This window comes from Ipomoea nil, unplaced genomic scaffold (assembly GCF_001879475.1).
Source record: "Ipomoea nil cultivar Tokyo-kokei standard unplaced genomic scaffold, Asagao_1.1 scaffold2480, whole genome shotgun sequence".
In the NCBI taxonomy this organism is placed as follows: domain Eukaryota; kingdom Viridiplantae; phylum Streptophyta; class Magnoliopsida; order Solanales; family Convolvulaceae; genus Ipomoea; species Ipomoea nil.
This window is the reverse complement of record NW_017618908.1, coordinates 25,126-46,398: the sequence shown is the minus strand read 5'-3', so window position 1 is coordinate 46,398 and position 21,273 is coordinate 25,126. Positions and strand designations below refer to the sequence as shown.

Sequence of the window (21,273 nt, the reverse complement as noted above, 5' to 3'; positions counted from 1 at the left end):
TGACAGACTGTAAGGCCTTGGCCACTTCGGCTGCAGTCACGCAACCTGCTACACTTTCTCTTGATCCCTACGATAATCCGACACAGTACCGTCAAATCGCCGGGGCTCTGCAGTACCTGACTATCACTCGACCTGATCTTTCCTATTCCGTTAACAGACTGTGTCAGTTCATGCACTCTCCTACTGATGATCACTGGGCACTATTGAAGCGGGTTCTACGGTATATCAAGGGGACTCAGGACTACGGGCTACGACTAACTCCATCACCTTCCTCCGATCTGCATGTTTTCACGTATTCTGACTGGGCTAGGTGTCCTGTAGACCGCAAGTCCACCAGCGGCTACGCCGTGTTTCTCGGGGACAATATTGTTTCATGGGTCTCCCGCGAGCAACGCACCGTGGCCAGATCCTCCACTGAAGCTGAATACAAAGGGCTCGCTGATGTTTCAGCCGAGGTTACATGGGTTATCTCCTTACTGCGTGAGTTAGGGCTACACTCCGACACTCCGACCACGCTTTGGTGTGATAATTTAGGCGCCACTTATCTAGCGGTTAATCCGGTTTTTCACGCTCGCACAAAACATGTTGAAATAGATTACCACTTCGTCCGGGACAAGGTCGCATTTGGGGATTTCATTGTTAACTTTGTCTCAACAAAGGATCAGCTGGCAGACATCTTCACCAAACCTCTTCCGGCTCCACATTTTCAGACTCTACGAGACAAGCTCAATGTTGTCGCCCTCCAACCTTGTGCTTGAGGGGTGTGTTAGTAATAATATATAGTTGTGTTATAATATATAGTTTAGATGTTTGTGGCTGTTATTTAATTAGTTAATCTAGATTATTGTATAGGAGCTTTTAGTGGTAGTTTTCATATAGGTCTCTGTGTTGTAATCTCTTTCCTGATTGAATGAGAATTGATTATTCTACGCTCATCGGGATAAATCACTCCATAATTTGTCATCGATTGACAGTTAACCCGAGTGTGAAACCTTAAAAACAACACCATTTGTCGTTTGATCGACGAAATTTTGTCTAAAAGGAAGTTGCAACTCTAACCGTCACTGTGCATGTCTAAGAAGTAGTATACACCGATTGGGTAGCCAATGTATTCTGATTGAACCAACTCACTGATTCATAGGGAAAACACTCAATGCAATGTGCCATTTGAAGTAGTTAGTGCCTACTAATTTTGTGCCATTAACATAAGCTATATTTCACTCCCATTGATCGAACTTTACAAATTCCAATTCTTAAACCTCTAGAACGAATAAAACACATGGAAAACCAACAGCAACAAATCAATGCATAACGTTTCAACAATAACGAAATTAGATATTAACAATAATGCGGATCTAGATGAAAGGTCTTCATCCAAATACGGACAAAGCTTAGGCATCTTTTAAGTATGAAAAACTATGTGAGATAGTGGGTGGAGTGTGCGACATGTGCAGTGGTGATGAGGGTAGTAGGCAAAAGATGTGTATTGATCTCTTTTATCAATTTTTATCAAGGCGGAGGTTCCAATTACACCTTTATTTTATTCCACGATTCAACTAAAATTGTTGTTGAAATCTCCAACGACAATATTACTCTGATTGTCTTTGACTCTTCAATCTTCATATTTTGTTTTAATAATAATTAGTAGAGTTAATTCCATTTTTGGTCCTGCTGTTATAGGAGTGTTTCCAATTTTAGTCCACCATAATTAATTTTGCCATATTAGAACCACTGTTATTAAAAGTGTTCCAGTTTTAGTCCAGTTAAGATTTTCCGTCATTTGACCGTGTATTCAAGGGGTATTTTCATCTTTTTATGATTTTTTCTTATCCTTTGCCCTTTCTTCCCATCTGAGACCACGTTTGACTAAGGAAATCAGTTAATTAAACCTAAAACCTAAAATCAAATGTGAATCCAACATTTTTCCAAGCAAATCCCAACCAAAATTGAAGAAATTAGAAAGCTGAATGTGTGGAATACGGTGGTGCTGGTCAGAGATTTTGGTTTCTGAGCAGACCAAATTAGTTTGTTTATGGTGTGTTGTTGTTGGTGGATTTGGGTGAATCTTCGATTGGCTCTGCATTAGAACAGCACACAACGTTAGAGAGGAACTCCAACGAAGTAATAGAACTACCACCACTGCCGCAAAACCAGTGGCGACGCGAAAGACGACAATGGAGAGGAGGAGTTTGTCGGCCTGCTCAACTTCGCCAGAAAGAGGAGAACAGGGGATGCCAGATTTCGTTCGCCGCCTCCACCATATTCTCCCGGAGCGAGCAAAGACGCGCCTCTTCCCTTAACCAGATTCGTGTACGGGTCTACTTCATCCGCCCCATCAATCGCCAGATCCACAATCGGGTGGGCATTCAAATTCAATAAGGGAATCCCCAAGGAAACAACTTGCTCGTGGGTCATCTTGGAAGTTGGTATCCCCACGATATTCTTCAACGTCCCTTGCCGCAACAGCTCCCCAATCCGCGTGCTTGGCGGTGGAGCCGGTGCCCAGACCCACCACCACGCCAAACTCTACATAATCTACGGCCTTGTAAATGGCAAGTTTCTTCAGCTCATCTTGAGTGAGAATCACAGGAGAGCAAGAAGAAGACGGGGATGGAGAGCCTTCGACGCTTGCTTTTGGGTCTTCGTCGCTGCTTGCTCCGATAGCCAGTGGAGATGGTGGTCGCGTGTCAATCTGGTGAAAAGGTCGGTATCAGCTGCTGGCTTGATAGTTTTGCAAGAAGATGCCCAAATCAAATTAAATTATGCCCAGAATTGAAATTGAAGCTCTGGAAATTGAAACTGAAATTGAAACTTTTTTTTTTTTTTTTTGGGTGGAAGAGAGGTTGCGGGAGGAAGAAGCTCTGGAAATTGAAACTCTTTTTTTTGGGTGGAAGAGGGATCCTCTGGAAATTGAAACTCTTTTTTGGGTCACTGTTCCTCTTTTGCTTCCAGAATCAACAATTCCATTTGTCAAATTAGTTCTAGGCTCAAATTAGTTTTGCTTCACGATCTGTTGTGCTAAGCGTTGTCGGCATCGAATTATTTTTTGGTGGTCGGCGTCGAAAAAACTTGAAGATGTAGGATATAACATGAAAAGACATAAATGCCCATGAATTAAACGGTCAACACACGACAAAATTAACGGAGTACTAAAAGTGGCACGATTACAATAACAGATGTCGCAATATGACAAAATTAATTATGATGGACTAAAATTATAAACACCTCTATAACAGTAAGACCAAAGATGAAATTCACTCTAATTAGTATTATATATCAGCTAATCAAATGCACGTGCAGTAGATGTCAAGTTGCCAACTCATTTATTTTTAACATGTTACCTAATGGTGCAATTGCATTTTTTTTTTCAAGATAGTGATATAGCACAAAGGCTTATTTCACCCTTATTCTTAAAAAAAAAAAAAAAAAAAAAAATTACAACCAAAGTTCAACTTAAGAAATTACAACAAGACCCTCGGTGGAGCTCCTGAGCCCAGCCTCACTTCTCTGAGTAAGGTTGCAGCAGATAAACGCCACCCCCAGAGTCTCCGTACGCAAGTCTCTCTTCTCTCTCGCTGCCCCTGAAAGCTCTCCTTCACTCCTTGCAGAGCTCACTGGTCTTCAGCAATGGGTGCTTCGCTTCCTCCGAAAGAGGCCAATCTATTCAAACTCATCGTTGTAAGTTTTCCTGTTCCATATCTCATTGACATATATTTCTACCAAAAATATGTTCTTTTAATTACTTGAAGTTTATGATATATTTTTAGCTTAATTCTGCCAGTTAAACCATATTTTTTTGGGTAATAATTGCTTTGGGGTTTCCACTTTGCACCGTCGCCCTAAGTATAGATGCTGAGGTTGCTTGTGCATTTTTAATGTCATATGAGCTCGATGCACTTAAATTTGCAATATTTAAGTTCGCTTTTTTGGAGAGGAAGTTTTAGGTGCAGCTGAAAGGCGCTAACTTTTAGCCTTGGGGCGGACATATTAATGACTAAAAGAACAATAAGGATGCAAGCATGTAGATAATGCTCATTTGCATAATGATTCTAAACTAGTCAATTTAATTCAGCCCCTTCTCTTTCTCCATAAAGTACAGATTAACATGCAGTAGTACTGTTATTAGTGAGGCAGTAGAAGCCTTCTTGTCTAGCATTCCACGGATGAGGTTTTGCTCATTAACGTGAAATTTGTACTTAACCTTACTGTTGTTCCATGGTGACAGAAGATATTGCTAAATATCTTTTTTGGGTGTTCTGTGCAGAAATCATATGAGACAAAACAGTATAAGAAAGGGTTAAAAGCAGCTGATGCTGTACTTAAGAAGTTTCCTGAACATGGAGGTATGTATGAGTTTGGTGTTATAAATTTTCTTTATAGAGAAGTGCTTATTGATAAAATGAAAATCTTTTCTATACAACTAGTAAAAGCAGAGTTTGACTTGATCACAGAATTCTTTTTCACTTCATGAATTTCAAAATCTCCTTTCTACTATCCTTCTAAGTATAAGGATATATCCTGTGACAAAGAATCTGATGCTTCATCTAAGTAACATGGTTTTATTTGGGAAGAAACAATTGAAAATAATAGGTCTGCCCTTGAGAAATTATGTTCTGATGTCTATTTTTTTATTTTAAATTTTTTTTTTTCACAAGTGCCAATCTGGAAAAAAGATGTTATATAGGAACTAAAAAATGTAAGATGCAAAAGTAACAATCTTATGTAGAGTCATTCAAACGATAAAGTTTCTCAAGGATTGAAATATTCTAAATCTTTTTCCTGCCAATAAAAATATACCAGTGTGAGGTTTTCTGCTCATTTTGGAATTTTATGGGATGCTGGGATAGACATACATCATTCAAATATGATGATTTTGTTATCCAACATTATATAGTAAATATTTAACAAAACTGTTATTAAAAAGTATACATGGATCTTTGGCGTCATTGTCACACTGAATATCATGCTCTAGGCAAAATAAATCTATTGGAGAGCTTTTGCTTGCTTTCTATTTTCTGCACACTTCTAGTGCCTTGCATGCATCAACTTTGCTCTTTTGAGCTAGTTATTGGACCCATTAGCTGCGGAAAGTTGTTTAGTTTGAAAGTATTAAGTTTAATTTGAATGGATTTGGATAATATTTTTCTTAGATGCGGTAATTATGGACTCTAGTATGTCTGTGCATGTCATTACTTCTCTGAGGTCTGTTAAGTTCTCTAAAATTCTTTTTACACTCACTTTTTCTGGCCACCAGAAACTCTCGCAATGAAGGGACTAACATTGAATTGCATGGATCGCAAGTCTGAAGCATATGAACTGGTGCGGCTAGGATTGAAGGTATTTTAATTTGTTCCCTACTATTCATCTTCTTCTTCATTCTTTTTTTCTTTTTTTACGTTTAAGTTTAACCATCACTGCTATGTTCCGTACTTTATGAACCCCTTAGCTGTGACATGCACTTTTCTCAATGCAGAATGACCTGAAGAGCCATGTTTGCTGGCATGTTTATGGTCTCCTGTACAGGTCAGACAGAGAATACAGGGAAGCAATTAAGTGCTATCGGAATGCCCTTAGGATTGATCCTGACAATATTGAGATATTGCGGGACTTATCTCTTTTACAGGTGGGATTTTCCCCCTTTATTCTTTTAAAGTTCTCATGTTCAAGGAAATTTGCTTAAAGCTCAAAGGAATGCATGCCAAATCAGTTGATTATGCTAAAATAATAAATTCCTGATGAAGCTACTGAAATGCTCATTCCAAATCGGTGAATTTGCTGAAAATGAATGGGAACAGTGAAATTTATGATAGATAACTTACTTGTTGTAAGAAATTCTGAATAGTTCTACTACTCAATTGAAAGATACAAGCCCTAATTTATACAAAGAAGAAGATTGATTATAGGGAAGAGAATCCTATAATCAGGGAAAGTAAATAAAAGGATCACTAAACTAGGAAAGAATAAAATCATATCACTAATTACAGATCCTAAGAATATATGCATATCAATCTAATATTTTCACATATCAATTCTAATATTTCCACACTCCCCCTCAAGCTGAGCTGTATATATTATACAAGCCCAGCTTGGAATTGAATTCTTCAAAGCTCCTTCTAGGTAGAGCCTTCGTAAGGATGTCGGCAATCTGTTTCTTTGTAGGAATGTAGTTGAGTTCAATGATCCTCGAATTCACCTTCTCATAAATGAAGTGCCTGTCTATTTCAACGTGCTTTGTTCTATCGTGATGAACTGGGTTCTTAGCAATGCTGATGGAAGCTTGACTATCACTGTACATTTTGAAAGATGTAGGAGCTTCAATTTTCAACTCATTCAACAACCTTTTAATCCACATCCCCTCACATATACCTAATGCCAGTGCACGGTATTCTGATTCTGCACTACTCCGAGAGACAACTGACTGTTTTTTGCTGCGCCAGGTGACTAGATTTCCCCATACATAGGTACAATAACCACTAATCGATCGTCTATCAGTCAACTCTCCAGCCCAACTAGAATCCGTGTAGACTTCTAGGTCTCGGTTGTCATGTTTTCTGAAGTGCAAACCAAGACCTGGTGTCATTTTGAGATACCTTAGAATACGATAAACAGTTTCCAAATGCTCCTCATTAGGGTTATGCATATGTTGACTTACAACACTAACAGAGAAAGCAATATCAGGTCTAGTGTGGGAGAGATAAATTAGTTTTCCCACTAATCTTTGATAACTCCCCCTCTCTACTGGAATTGGTTCCCCACTCCGATTTGTTTTTAAGTTAGGGTCCATTGGAGTATCTACTGGCTTACTTCCAAGCATTCCAGTTTCGTTTAGAAGATCTAGGATGTACTTTCGTTGAGATATAACAATCCCTTCCTTAGATCGAGCTACCTCCATCCCAAGAAAGTATTTGAGAAATCCTAGATCTTTGATCTCAAATTCTGATGCAAGAAACTTCTTGAGGTTTGAAATCTCACCTGAATCATCTCCAGTTAGGATTATGTCATCCACATAGACAATGAGAATTGCTAGCTTTCCTGTTGAAGAGATTTTAACAAACAGGTATGATCAGCTTGACACTGAGTGTATCCAAATTTTACAATTGACTTTGCAAACCTATCAAACCATGCCCGAGGTGATTGTTTCAAGCCATAGAGAGATTTTTGTAGTTTGCATACCAGTCGTCCATTGGAGTTCTTTTTCAAACCTGGTGGAATTTCCATATAAACTTCTTCTTCCAATTCTCCATTTAAGAATGCATTTTTTACATCCAGCTGATATAAAGGCCAATCACAATTCACAGCAAGTGATAACAGAACTCTTACTGTATTGAGTTTGGCAACAGGAGCAAAGGTCTCTTGATAGTCAACACCATATGATTGAGTGAACCCCTTGGCAACCAACCGAGCCTTGAATCTGTTGATACTCCCATCTGAATTATACTTGACAGTGAAAATCCACTTACATCCAATTGCATGTTTTCCTTGAGGTAACTCAACAAGACGCCATGTACCATTCTTCTCAAGAGCATTTATTTCCTCATTGACGGCAACCTTCCATTTGGGATCTCTTAGTGCCTCATAGATGTTTGTGGGAATCTGGACAAGATCAAGAGAGGCAACAAAGGCTCGATACATAGGAGTTAATTTCCCATAAGCAACATACCTTTCTATTGGGTGACTAGTGCATGTTCTAACACCCTTTCGTTAAGCAATAGGCAAATCAAGATCATCAATAGCAGTAGATACCAACTCATGGGTCATAGAGTCCTTACCTTCATGATTTTCAAGGTCAAGTAAGCTCGAATGTGTGTTTGAACAGTCCTGGCTTTGCATGTTAGCCTCTATATTTTGAAGTTTTCTCCTTCTATAAACACGGAGTTCTGGTGCTTGAGGAGGTGAATTTGGTAGAGTGTTTTCTGAGGATGGATGGTTGTTTATTAGAGGCGAAGATGGGTTGATTGTAGGAAGAGAGGATGACGGGTGATTGACCATGTTTTCTGGAGTCACATCTGATGAAAGAGGTAATAGAGAACTGGATGATGTAGGTGATAAATCAGGTTGAGTTGGAGTAGGTTGATGCTGGTCTGGTAGGACATTAGGTGAGGGAAAGGTAGCCAGATTATCTTGAAGTGTTTCCCAAAGTTGATAGTGTTCAAAAAAAGTGACATCCAAAGTATGATAAACTCTTTTTGTGACTGGAGAGTAACATTTGTACCCCTTTTGAGTATTAGAATACCCAATGAAGATGCATCTGTGTGATTTGGGGTCAAGTTTTGTTCTTTTGTGATCATAGATATGGACAAAAGCAGTACAACCAAAAATTTTGAGTGGCAATTCCGAGGAAAAAACTGAGACGTGAGGGAATGCTTGTAATAACAAGGATCGTGGTGTCTTGAACTTTAAGACACTACTAGGCATACGATTTATGAGGTAAGTGGCAGTAAGTACAGCTTCCCCCCAAAAGTGTTTAGGCACATGATTTGAAAACATGATGGACCGAGAAACTTCAAGGAGGTGCCTATTTTTTCTCTCAGCCACTCCATTTTGCTGAGGGGTGTTGACACAGGAACTAATATGGACAATTCCCTGATCTAACAAGTATGGACCAAGAATTGAGTTGTAGTATTCTGTCCCATTATCAGTTTTCAAAACTTTAACTTTTTGTTTGAACTGATTTTGAATCATAGAATGAAAAGCTTTAAAAATTGATGCAGTTTCTGATTTTTCTTTCATGAGGAAAGTCCATGTGGTCCTAGTGTGGTCATCAATGAAGGATACAAACCATCTAGAACCATTAACATTTTTCACCCTTGAAGGCCCCCAAATGTCACTATGTATCAACGAAAAAGGTTGAGAAGGTTTGTAAGGATTGCTTGAATAAATGCTTCGAGTATGTTTTGCAAGTTGACACACTTCGCAATGAAAAAGCTTGGGTTTTTTATTGATAAATAAACCAGGAAACAGTTTTTTAAGATAAACAAAATTTGGATGTCCAAGGCGAAAATGCCACAACATAACTAGACTCTCATTGGAAACAGAAACAGAATTGAAACCATAATTTGACTTGGGGAAATGTTTATTTTCAGGAGTGTTTTTGAGAATATAGAGACCACCGCAAATTTCAGCACTGCCAATCACCTTCTCCGAGCCCACAACCTGAAATTCACAAAGCTTAGGATAGAATTTAGTTACACAATTCATGTCTCTAGTGAGTTTACTGATGGAAAGAAGGTTGCAACTTAATTTAGGAACAAAGAGAACAGATGAAAGAAAAAGTTCATCAGTTAATTTGACAGATCCTGTTCCTATCACGTTAGAGAGGGATCCATCAGCAATTCTGATCATGGTGGGATTGGTACAAGGTTTGAATGTATGAAAAACCTTTAAATCACCTGACATATGGTCGGATGCCCCGGAATCCACAATCCAAGGACTTGTGTTATTGGAATTTGCAGCAAATGCGTGAGAAGTGGTACCTTGATGACTCATCATACTAACATGTGCTTCAGCGGAAGGTGGGATTGACTGTTGTGCAACAGATATCTGCCCAAAAAGCTTTTGCAGCGCCTCAAGCTGAATTTTTGAGAAAGGACTGACTTCATTGGGTGATGTTTCTGAGGTTGCAGCCACATTAGCACGTGCTTGATCAGTACGGGGTTTAGGTTTCCAATCAGCAGGCTTACCGTGAATTTTCCAGCAAGTCTCACGATAATGTCCAGCCTTTTTGCAGTGCTCACACCATGGTCTGCCCCCTTTTCGAGGCCTACTATCTTGAGAGGAAGTATGAGTGAGCATTGCAGAGATTTCTGAGTGTGAAGTTGTGTCAGCCATCATCAATTTTTGTCGGCTTTCCTCCCTTCTAACTTCAGCAAAAACTTCACGAATGGGAGGAAAAGGTCGGACACTCATGATTCTCCCCCTGACCTGATCTAGGTTCTTGTTTAAACCTAATAAAAATCTGAAGGTTCTCTTTTGCTCAACAATATTTTTGTAAAGTGCAGAATCATCAGGACACTTCCAAGAGTATACTTCAAACATATCAAGGTGTTGCCAGTACCTTGTTATGGTGTTGTAATATTGTGTAACGTTGGAGTCCCCTTGCTTTAACTCAAATAGCTTGGTTTCAGTTTCAAACAGTTCTGAAGTGTTTTCAGAACTGGAATATGTGTCACGTGCTCCATCCCAAATTTCTTTGGCTGTACGATAGAGGAGAAAATTTTCTCCAATCTCAGAAAGCATGGAGTTGATTAACCAGGACATTACCATATGGTTTTCAGATTTCCATTGGCGATAGCTAGCATCAGTTTCCTTAGGCTTCACGATTTCACCAGTGAGGTATTTGTCTTTCCCTCTGCCAGAGACATACATGAGAACTGACTGGGACCATTGAAGGTAGTTGTGGCCGTTGAGCTTATGAGAGGTGATTGGGAGAGGAGAACTATCAAGGACTTTGAGGAAGGTTAGGATGATTTGTGACAGTTGAGTGAGAAGGATGTGATGACCCATCTAAAGGTGAGGAATCAACTGGAAGGTTTTCAATAGGTTTAGACATAGTTGCTGGAGAGATTTGGTGAGGGAGGATAGAGAAGAGCTAGGGGTTTAGAGTCAGGCTCTGATACCATGTAAGAAATTCTGAATAGTTCTACTACTCAATTGAAAGATACAAGCCCTAATTTATACAAAGAAGAAGATTGATTATAGGGAAGAGAATCCTATAATCAGGGAAAGTAAATAAAAGGATCACTAAACTAGGAAAGAATAAAATCATATCACTAATTACAGATCCTAAGAATATATGCATATCAATCTAATATTTTCACATATCAATTCTAATATTTCCACACTTGTAATAATAATAAAAAAGGTTTATGGTAGATAATGAAGGGCTGTTGAACTTATTAATTGTTGGCATCACATCTTCTCATTGTAGGAGTGGGTTGTGTGTTATCATTGGATTCTATCTATAGTTATTTTTTGTGCCTTGTTTGTTTCTAATAGATTATTTGGTAGTGTTAGACTAATGTCCAAATGGAGCAAATTGAGTTATTGAATCAAGTTCTTGCATTTTATTACGTTATTATAGCATTTTGTGCCAGTCTGTGTTGCATGTCTTTATATTTCACTCATGTCTGGTCATTCATTAATATTCCTTCCATTGTAAGTAATTTCCTGAGCATTCTTGTTCTTTGCATCTAATAAAAGTGTAATCTTTACTGTTTCAGGCACAAATGCGTGACTTGACAGGTTTTGTTGAAACTAGACAACAGCTGCTCACATTGAAACCAAATCACCGCATGAATTGGATAGGTTTTGCTGTTGCCCACCATTTAAACTCAAAGTAGGCAATTCAACTTAGTTGATATAATTCTAGAATTAGATATGTCAGTTGATTTCCATTGACTTCGTAATAGATGGGCGGCCACCTCCAATGAATTTGCTATATTGGCTGAACTTGATTTTTGTCTCCCATCTCTTGAAGTATTTACTTTTGTCATTTTCTAGTGGCTCTAAAGCAGCTGATATTCTTGAGGCATATGAAGGCACTCTAGAGGATGATTATCCACCAGAAAATGAACGTTTTGAGCATGGGGAAATGCTTCTGTATAAGGTAATATATGCTACTCCGTATTAGTTAGAAATATCTTTTTTCCCCTCTCTCCTGTAAAAATGGGAAGACTACATAGAGTTGGCAGATATTTTGGCCTTTTTCCACTAAGGTTGTTTGTAGATATATATCCATGCATTTGCTTGTTGTTACTGCTTAATGCTGATTGTTTTTTTTTTTTTTTAAAAAATGCTGATTGTTTTACGTCTGGGAAATTCAGAAAATATATCTTTACGAAGTTAAATAAACTGTTTATTATCTTCTTTTTTTAGTGTCCTATGACTTTATGGTTCATTTTGGCATGCCTATATTTTAATTTGCATTGATTATTAACCTGCCATTAAATTTGTTCTTGTTCGGGTTTTTGTTTAATGGTTGGGAAATTAATAAAAGATTAATCTAGTTTTCAGGCATAAGATAAGTTATTGATTTTATCAGTTGATAACAATAGTTAGTTCTTACTATTCTAATTTGCTCTGCTCTTATCGGATGCTTCATTTGTTACTTTTCCTCTTCTGTTTGTATTTTGATATAGAATTTTTTTATTACTTGCTGGAATTTTGCTTTTCCCTGATTGTGAATCTTTTGGAGTCAATAGATCTCTTTGTTAGAGGAATGTGGACTTCTAGAGAGGGCTCTTGAAGAATTGCACAAGGAGGAATCTAAAATTGTAAGTGCATGTAATTTTCATCTGAAAATTTAGTTGGCTAAAGAAATTAGATAAATTTTGGAAATACTTATTTACACCAGGAGTGGCTGATGCTTGATATAATGACTGCAATCTTAGGTTGATAAACTGGGTTACAGGGAACAGGAAGTTTCCCTTCTTTTGAAGCTTGAACACTTTGAAGAAGGTGAAAGATTGTACAAAATGTTGCTCTCTATGAACCCTGACAATTACAGGTATACACACACATGACACCATTTTCTGCATTTCGTTTTCTTTTTTTCTTTTTTAGTTTAAAAGATATCCTACCTTGGCCTTGTTTGGCAGATCTTTTTTAGAGCTTATAGCTTATTTTTAAGCTATAAATAAGCTATCAGCTTAATTTGGTAAATAGAGAAGACCTTATTTCAGCTCTTATTTTGAAATGCTAGCTCCCATAACATTTTAAAAAAAAAATATAGCTATGGGCTTTTATTTTTTCCACTAATAATCCACTTATTTTACAAAAGTGATATCCTTGGTTCCTCCCTTTAAACCTAATATTTCTTCCTGCAGCCTTCACCTAATTAATTTTTTGATTTAATTTTTAATGTTTTCACAAGAAATAAAACTACTTTCTTTTAAGGAGTAATATATAACACATACTGTTGAGTATAAATAAATAAATAAATAAATAAATAAATAAATAAATAAATAAATAAATAAATAAATAAATAAATATATATATATATATATATATATATATATATATATATATTAGTGAATAAAAATCATATATACGAGTTATTTATTGGCCATTATTCATTAAAAAAATTATAAAAACAAAAAAAGGACTGGTTAAATAATTTTTTTTTTTTTGAGAAGAAGTTAAATAATTTTTTATTTTTAAAAAATGAGATAAAACTCATCAATGGATTGTCCATTCCTCTCCACTGCAAAAAATAAGATAAACATATGCAGTGATATCCTTTTGTGTTTATACAGATACCCACTAATTTTACCAAACGCATTAAATCCAATCATCTACCTTAAGGGGTCGTTTGGTTCACGGAATGTCAGATTACCTTAGGGAATGTTAGATTGCTGGGAATGTTAGATTACTGTGTTTGGTTAAAATTGGGGTATGTAATATAATCATGTTTGGTTTAGGGTTATCTTTTATCCACACACTATAATATCCTTAACATATTTTCATATATTTTAATAAATTTAAAAATTAATATAAATAAATAAGATAACGGTATCATATATAATTACATGATTTTAAAATATTAACTAAAATCTTGAACTTGAGAAACAAAATTATTTTATATGCTAACCTAACATAATAAAAATAAAAAATATATAATTACAAAAATAATTATATATATATATATGTGTGTGTGTGTAATAATTTAATATAACCAAGGTTATCTTACATAACCTTAGAAATTGAAGGGAATCACATTCCCTTCAAAATCTTATGTGGAGGGAATGTGACATTCCATGGGAATGTTAGATTCCCTGAGATAATATGAACCAAACAGAGGAATGTGAGCTTTGGAATGTCACATTCCCTTGGTTATGTTATATAACCTGAACCAAACGCCCCCTAATAGTTTTCAACTTTTAGCTTATAGTTAGCTAGCTTTTTAGGTAGGTATGCCAAACAGAACCTAAGTGCCGGTTAAAAGCATGTTAGGTTGGTAGGACTGTACTGGTACTTGTCCTATTATAACCACGAGCTGTTTGTTTCTGGATTATCGTTTGTATTAATAAGTGGAGTCTTGCATTATATGATAGTTACACAGACATTTTGTGAATTGATTGCTTGAAAACTGTTAATATTGCTATTCTTTTGATCTGTCTTTTAGATACTATGAGGGGCTACAAAGATGTGTCAAACTTTACTCAAAAGATTGCAACTATTCTTCTGATGAAATTGATAGCTTAGCAGCTTTATACACCTCACTTTCCCAACAGTATCATAGATCATCTGCTGTAAAGGTGATGTATGCCTTTTCCTGCCATTGCATTGTCTCATTTTCTTTGGTTGCTCTGTTAGGATTGGTAATGAAGAAGTTTCCATTTTTAATGCTGCTAATATTTCATGAAGTATTCTGGGTTTGCACTTTGCACTGCTAGTGTAACATTTAATGATCTCCAAGAAATATACATGGTATGAGTATTAAGTTTCCAATTACTTATTACATATTCATAGGCATAAGCCACTTTATCCACATTCATGTTGTGTTATCTCGTGCTTAGTGAAGTATAAAATCTGCAATTGCCTTTCTCAATGTATACATATATTGGGAATGACTTTTTTAACTCCTTGTATTAATGTTTTATTGGCACCATATATCTTGTGAGTACATATGAAGTTAGGTTCTTTTCTATCTGACACCCAGTTTAAATTTATTTTCACCTTTTGGGGGAAGGGCAGTGTATGGTGTTGGTATAGATATTGTTTTCACCTATATTGATTTTATATGATCTGTTAAGTCATTTCTTTTTAATTGCTACTTGGTAGCCCATATTAAGGTTTCGACTATTTTCTCCCTTTTCCAGAGGATTCCACTTGATTTTCTTAAGGATGAAAAATTCCAGGAAGCAGCTGAGAATTATATTAGACCTCTCTTGACTAAAGTATGTGATCTGTTTCAATATATGTGTACCACTTAATACAACCTTCAGAGATGAAACTTGATAATTCTTTGATCCATATCTAGGGAGTTCCTTCATTGTTTCCGGATCTTTCTCCTCTCTATGATCACCCTGGCAAGGTCAGTGTGAATTCTCTTAGATGACATGGAATACTGTAAATCAAAGTTAAATATTACTCCGTATATGTCTGTTGTCTGTATCGATTTATTTATTTTTTAAATCCATAACCTTTACAGGCTGACACTTTGGAGCAATTGGTTTTAAAGTTGGAGCAGTCAATTAGGACAACTGGTGGATATCCTGGGAGGTAATATATCTTCCCTAGTTTATATATGTGATAATGACATATTATTTGGGTTCTAAACCGGTATGGGCACAACAGATACTTACAGTTTTAATTAATGACTTAATGTACCTATTACCTAATCACTACCCAAGCTTTAATTGTGTTAATGGATAGTTGAAATATGAAAAGGCTCTTTATCTTGTTATCCTTGTATTTCTTTTCTGTAGGTTGCTTCAATTAAGTGCTGAAAATTTCATTTCAATTGTTTTTAGCTCTCTAGAATACTCAACTTTCTGCTGTGCATGTTCGTTTCAGTCATTTAATTCACAACCATATGTTGCATATTGTGCAGTGTTGACAAAGAACCCCCTTCAACACTCTTGTGGACATTATTTTATCTGGCCCAGGTTTCTGCCATCTTGTTATCAATTACTGCCTGTTTCCTCTTTGGACTTTTATAACTTATTTTTCTTCTCTGATTTTAACAAAGAGGGTCTGTTAATGCAGCACTATGATAGGCGTGGTCAATATGATATAGCTCTTAGAAAAATTGATGAGGCCATAGAGCACACTCCAACTGTAATTGATTTATACCTAGTCAAGGTATTTTAAACTCTTTTTTCCTCCCTCTCCCATTTGATGTGCTTTTTTGGGTACATCCACATTCTTCTGTTTACTCAATTGTTTATTTTGGTTTCTGATTTTAACATTATCTGATTTCAAAATGGATTGGTTCATTGGAAAATGGAAGCTGATGTATTCTTGCCACTTCCTTCATTCATGGATAGACATATGTAAACACCTAAATAAATTGAGCTTAAACTGCTAAGGTTGTTTGATATGAAAATGGAGTTCCCTCGTATCTGAACATGTCTGGCTATTTCTTTTGTATTCATAGTTAGTTAGCTATATAATCTCAGACCGCATCACATGCTAACCTGCAGGTTATGGATTCTATTTTCAAGATTCCCCCTGGAATCGCATCATTTGAATTTGTGGATCTGAGTTTTCTGTTTACAATGGCTTAATTATGTATAAATTGCAATTATTTGCTGTTTGATTCTAGTATTTAGTTCCTTTTGACAGCTATGTGGTTCACTGTGTACCACAGAGCCGGATTCTGAAGCATGCTGGTGACTTGATTGCAGCTGCTGCATTGGCAGATGAAGCAAGGTGCATGGATCTTGCAGACCGCTATATTAATAGTGAATGTGTCAAGTGTATGCTCCGGGCTGATCAGGTACTAAAGCTGTAGTTGTTTCTTTCTTTACCTGTGAAACTTTTATTCTTAATTTTGACAGTGGTTGTTGAATATAACTTTGATTCCTAAAATTTATCAATTGACTATGCTTTCATCTTGGACACCATTTTGAAGGTGTCATTTGCTGAAAAGACAGTGGTATTGTTCACAAAAGATGGGGATCAGCACAATAACCTTTATGATATGCAATGCATGTGGTGCGTATTTTCTCATAGCTTACCAATGTGTTCATTTAGGTTGTGGAAACATTTCTGCAGCCATTTTGTATTTAATTTGCAAGGTATGAACTAGCTTCTGGAGAAAGTTATCTGCGTCAAGGGGACTTGGGACGTGCTTTGAAGAAATTCCTAGCTGTTGAGAAGCATTATGCAGATATCACTGAGGACCAGTTTGATTTTCATTCATATTGCTTAAGGAAGATGACACTGAGAACATACGTGGAAATGCTTAAGTTTTAAGATCGACTCCATTCATATGCTTATTTTCATAAAGCTGCTGTTGGTGCAATAAGGTAATGCTTCAGGACATGCTCTACTCCTCAAATTCTGAGTATTTGCTGTCTTTTTGAGTTTAAATAGCTCTGCCATTCTACAACAGTCAAATCTCATGGACTGGTGCTATTCTCATTCTACAGTAACTTTAAGTGCTTGTTTGGCCAACTAGTTATTTGAGCTTATACTAAAAGTTGGGCTAAACATTATTCTTTGAGAAACTTTCTTAAATAAACGAGGAATAACCTTTTGTAAGCCAATAGTCTTGAATTGAAGCTTTAATAAGCACTTATTTTATTTTATTTTTATAATGCATTTGGACAATTTACTGACACATTTGCAATTACAAATATGCCCTTGTATTTAATGAATTTTATCCTTTAATTAAAAGGCAGAGGCCCCGTAGCCTCTCCTAGTGAGAACACTGGTGTGAATTGAGCTTTTTTCCCTCCACAAGGGCTTTTGTCCCCATGTTTAGGGGTATTATCATTAGTTATAGTAATTTTACTTGGACTTTAGTAATTGTATTTGTTGGGCATTCATGAGTTGTAATAATTGTGATTGAGATGTAATACCATTGTATCAAATGTAAAAAATAAAGGCATATTCTCTATTGTAAATTGTAAATAAAATATTATGATGCAAATGCAGGTGCTACTTGCGGCTGTATGATTCTCCTTCTAAGTCAGCAGCTGAAGGAGATGATGATATGTCAAAGTTGGCTCCATCTCAGAAAAAGAAACTGAGGCAAAAACAGAGGAAGGCAGAAGCCCGAGCTAAAAAAGTACGGAGTATTTGGTTAAGATGCCAACTTGTTTTGGCATAATTTAGATAGAGCAAGTTCCATTTAATCATTTGCATACTTATATTTTAGGAGGCGGAGGTAAAAAATGAGGAATCAAGTTCATCTGGTGTCTCTAGGTTAGGAAAACGCCATGTGAAGGCGGTTGATCCTGACCCTCATGGAGAAAAGTTGTTGCAGGTACTCCAATTTCTTGCATTATATTATCGCAACTGTTGGCTGAGTGTGGACTAAACATTTTCAGATTCTTCTTCATAAACATACTTCTTTTAGATGAGTTATTGTCACTTAGCAGCCCTTGCTGATGTAGGTTGAAGATCCTCTGGTGGAAGCTACAAAATACCTGAAGCTCCTTCAGAAACACTCTCCTGATAGTGTGGAGACACAATTACTTTCTTTTGAAATAAATATGAGAAAGCAGAAGATTTTGCTTGCTTTGCAGGTAGTAGCTCTGTGATTTGAATTCTGGAAAAGAACTTCCTATTCTCATTGGTTTATCATTTATGGCAATTTTTTGAAAGAAAGAACAATCTATAACCTCTTCTGTGACGGTTTTCCCTTCTCTGCCAAAATACTTTTACTATATATATATATATAGGGTCAGGTTCCCGTGCGGTCACTCACCATTACGTATGCATAAATGCACCACAAAGTGTTCGGAAATGCACCATTAGGTGTGGTGCATTGGTGCATTTCATTGTGGTGCATTTTCAAACACTGTGTGGTGCATTTCTGCATACCTAATGGTGAATCCGCACTGGCCGCACGGGAAGCATTATCTGCATTTGAACCAGTATCTCTCTCTCTCTCTCTCTCTCTCTCTATATATATATATATATATATATATATATATATATATATATATATATATTTGTTAAATCCCACTTCATTGGAATAAGAATGACAGCATTTAATTTCCTCGTGTCTTTTTGCCTTGTCATTTCTTTTTTGTAGGCTGTAAAGCATCTAGTGTGGTTAGATGCTGATAATCCTGATTCGCATTCCTGCTTGGTATGCACTTTCTAATCTAACCAAGATAGTAAATATTTTTCCACAATAGCACATACTTACATTTTACTGATGTGCCTTTTATAATAATTGTTTATGACTTTATATGATGGGTGTTGAAATGGTGAACTATTTTCATGAAATTTTGAATGGATTTTTCTGCTACTAATTGTTACATTGTATCCTATCTCTCACAGATAAAATTCTTCAACAAAGTGGGATCTTTACCTGCTCCAGTAACTGATTCTGAGAAACTTGTCTGGGATGTTTTGGGAGCAGAACAGCCTTCCTTTAGGTTTTCTTGATTTCTGAATCCACTTTTTTTTTTTTCCTCGCAATAACTAAATTTGGGACAATGGGATTCATCATTTGTTGGTGAACAACCTTGTTGCTGTATACACATTTATTTTATTCTCCTTGATTTTGTAGTCAGTTGCACAATAAATCTCTCATGGATGCAAACTACTCCTTCCTGGAGAAGCATAAAGGTGTTTATTTGGTGCACACACATATAATATATTTGAATGTGTATTGCATGTTATTTTTGGTGATAATGTGGCGTTTTGGCTTGTTTGCAGATTCATTGATGCATAGGACAGCTGTAGCAGAGTTGCTATATGTTCTAGAACCAAACAAGAAGAAAGAGGCTATTAAATTAATTGAAGAATCGAGAAATAACCTAGTGTTAGCAGTGTAAGACCTTCTAGCCATTGAATTAATATTTTAGTTATGCTGAACATATTTTGTTGTCTTTTATTATATTATTATATGAAAAATTGGGAAACTTAAGGACTCTGTTCTTGGCAAAAATAGAAATGGATCTCAAGGACCAGCAAAAATTTGGAAACTGAAAGACTGCATTTCTGTACACAAACTTTTAGAGACAACTTTGGATGACCGTGATGCTGCATTGAGTAAGTGGCTATGCTAGTGAGAAGTTGAGCTAATTTTTATTGCTTTGGTTTTAAACAAAATGTCAAATTTGGTAATGAAACATTTTCAACAAGTTATGTATGCTTCTTCTATATATTTATGTACATGTTAGTTAGAGTGTTGATGACTTTGAACGCACCTATGATCGATTGATGGATCCTTCCTCATTGATGAATCTGCTACTCCTGTAGGATGGAAAGGGCATTGCGCTGAGTACTTCCCGTACTCCACATACTTTGAAGGTACTCTCAGCTCAGCTGCTAAGAATTCATCGCACCAACACCTGGCAAATAAAAGCAGCCCCGAAAATGGGATTTGCGGCATATGTAGTGGTGATGAAGGTGCTTCTCCTTCAACTAATGGGAGGTTAGAGAAGGTTGTAGGGGGATTGAAGGGTCTTGTCATCTGAGCAAATTTGTGTGGGTGGAGTTTTAGTCCAACAGGAGGAGGAGACTTTCTTTTTAGGGAGGGAGATGGTCAAGGTATGGTATTATTATTCTTCTTCTTCACAGGAAGGGGCTATTGGAGATTGGACTTGTTGGTTTTGCCTCAGACTAGACTAGATTAGACTAGACTAAATTTTTGGTGTATAATGTTTTCGTGCGTGAAAATTTTTTTGTTACGATGTGAAGCAATGATTTTATTTTATTGATATTTGCAGAAATGAGTGGATGCTGGAGGATTACCTTTCTCACAGAATCATCACCGGCACCGTGTTGTAGTAATTGATATGATAACATAATCATCAAAGCTAATATACAACCACTTATTCAAAGTTTTATGTAATGTAATGTAACAATTAAGTACGTAATTGGTACTTTGTAAATGTGTGGTCCAAAACTCAAAAGTAAATTTTACTGCCCCGCAAAATAAATAAATTATCAAATATATATTATAATATTTTAACAAGTTTTTATTATAATAAACTGTGTAAGGTACTTTGTATCAAATTTTCATTATACAAATCTTGTATTATAATGAATTAGTCTTGGGATTAAATAAAAAAAAAAAAAAAGAAAAAAAGGACAACATACTCATCACTCATTAGACTCTAAAAATAATACAGTGATAAAATTGCACTAAATGGATTCTTAGGACTATTAATAATAACTAGTAATTGTCCCGAACTATTATAAATTTAAGAGAAAAGGGTCAAATAGGCCTTCAAACTATTGCTCAAAGTCAATTAAGCCTTCCAACTTTTTTAAGAAGCAATTACACCTCTGAACAATGTATTTTGATTCAATGAAGTCCAAATACAGGCAAATAACCTGCTATCCCAGGTCATTGCAAATCCGGCGACATTCCGACATATTTTTAGGCAAAAAAGTGACCGAAGAAGGCCATCCGCCGGAGAAGGTCACCACTGACAATTTACCCACGCTCAACCCGGATAAAATCCATCATTTAAAGGCTAAACGGGCCAACTTGTCAACTCATATTTGATTTTTTAAAACAATTTTTAAAATGTTTTTCAAAGAATTTATAATTTATTTAAGAGTTCTACTACGTAGACTTCCAAAATTCTACTCTCTTATTTATACTTCCTGAGGTGGCAAATCAGATTTGGTTATTTT

The 21,273-nt window shown here is 36.2% G+C and overlaps 1 pseudogene; it reads left to right on the top strand.

Moving 5' to 3' along the window:
• Positions 1 to 3,449: 3,449 nt before the first annotated feature.
• Positions 3,450 to 20,594, top strand: LOC109153136 (annotated as a pseudogene).
• The last annotated feature ends 679 nt before the right edge of the window (positions 20,595 to 21,273 follow it).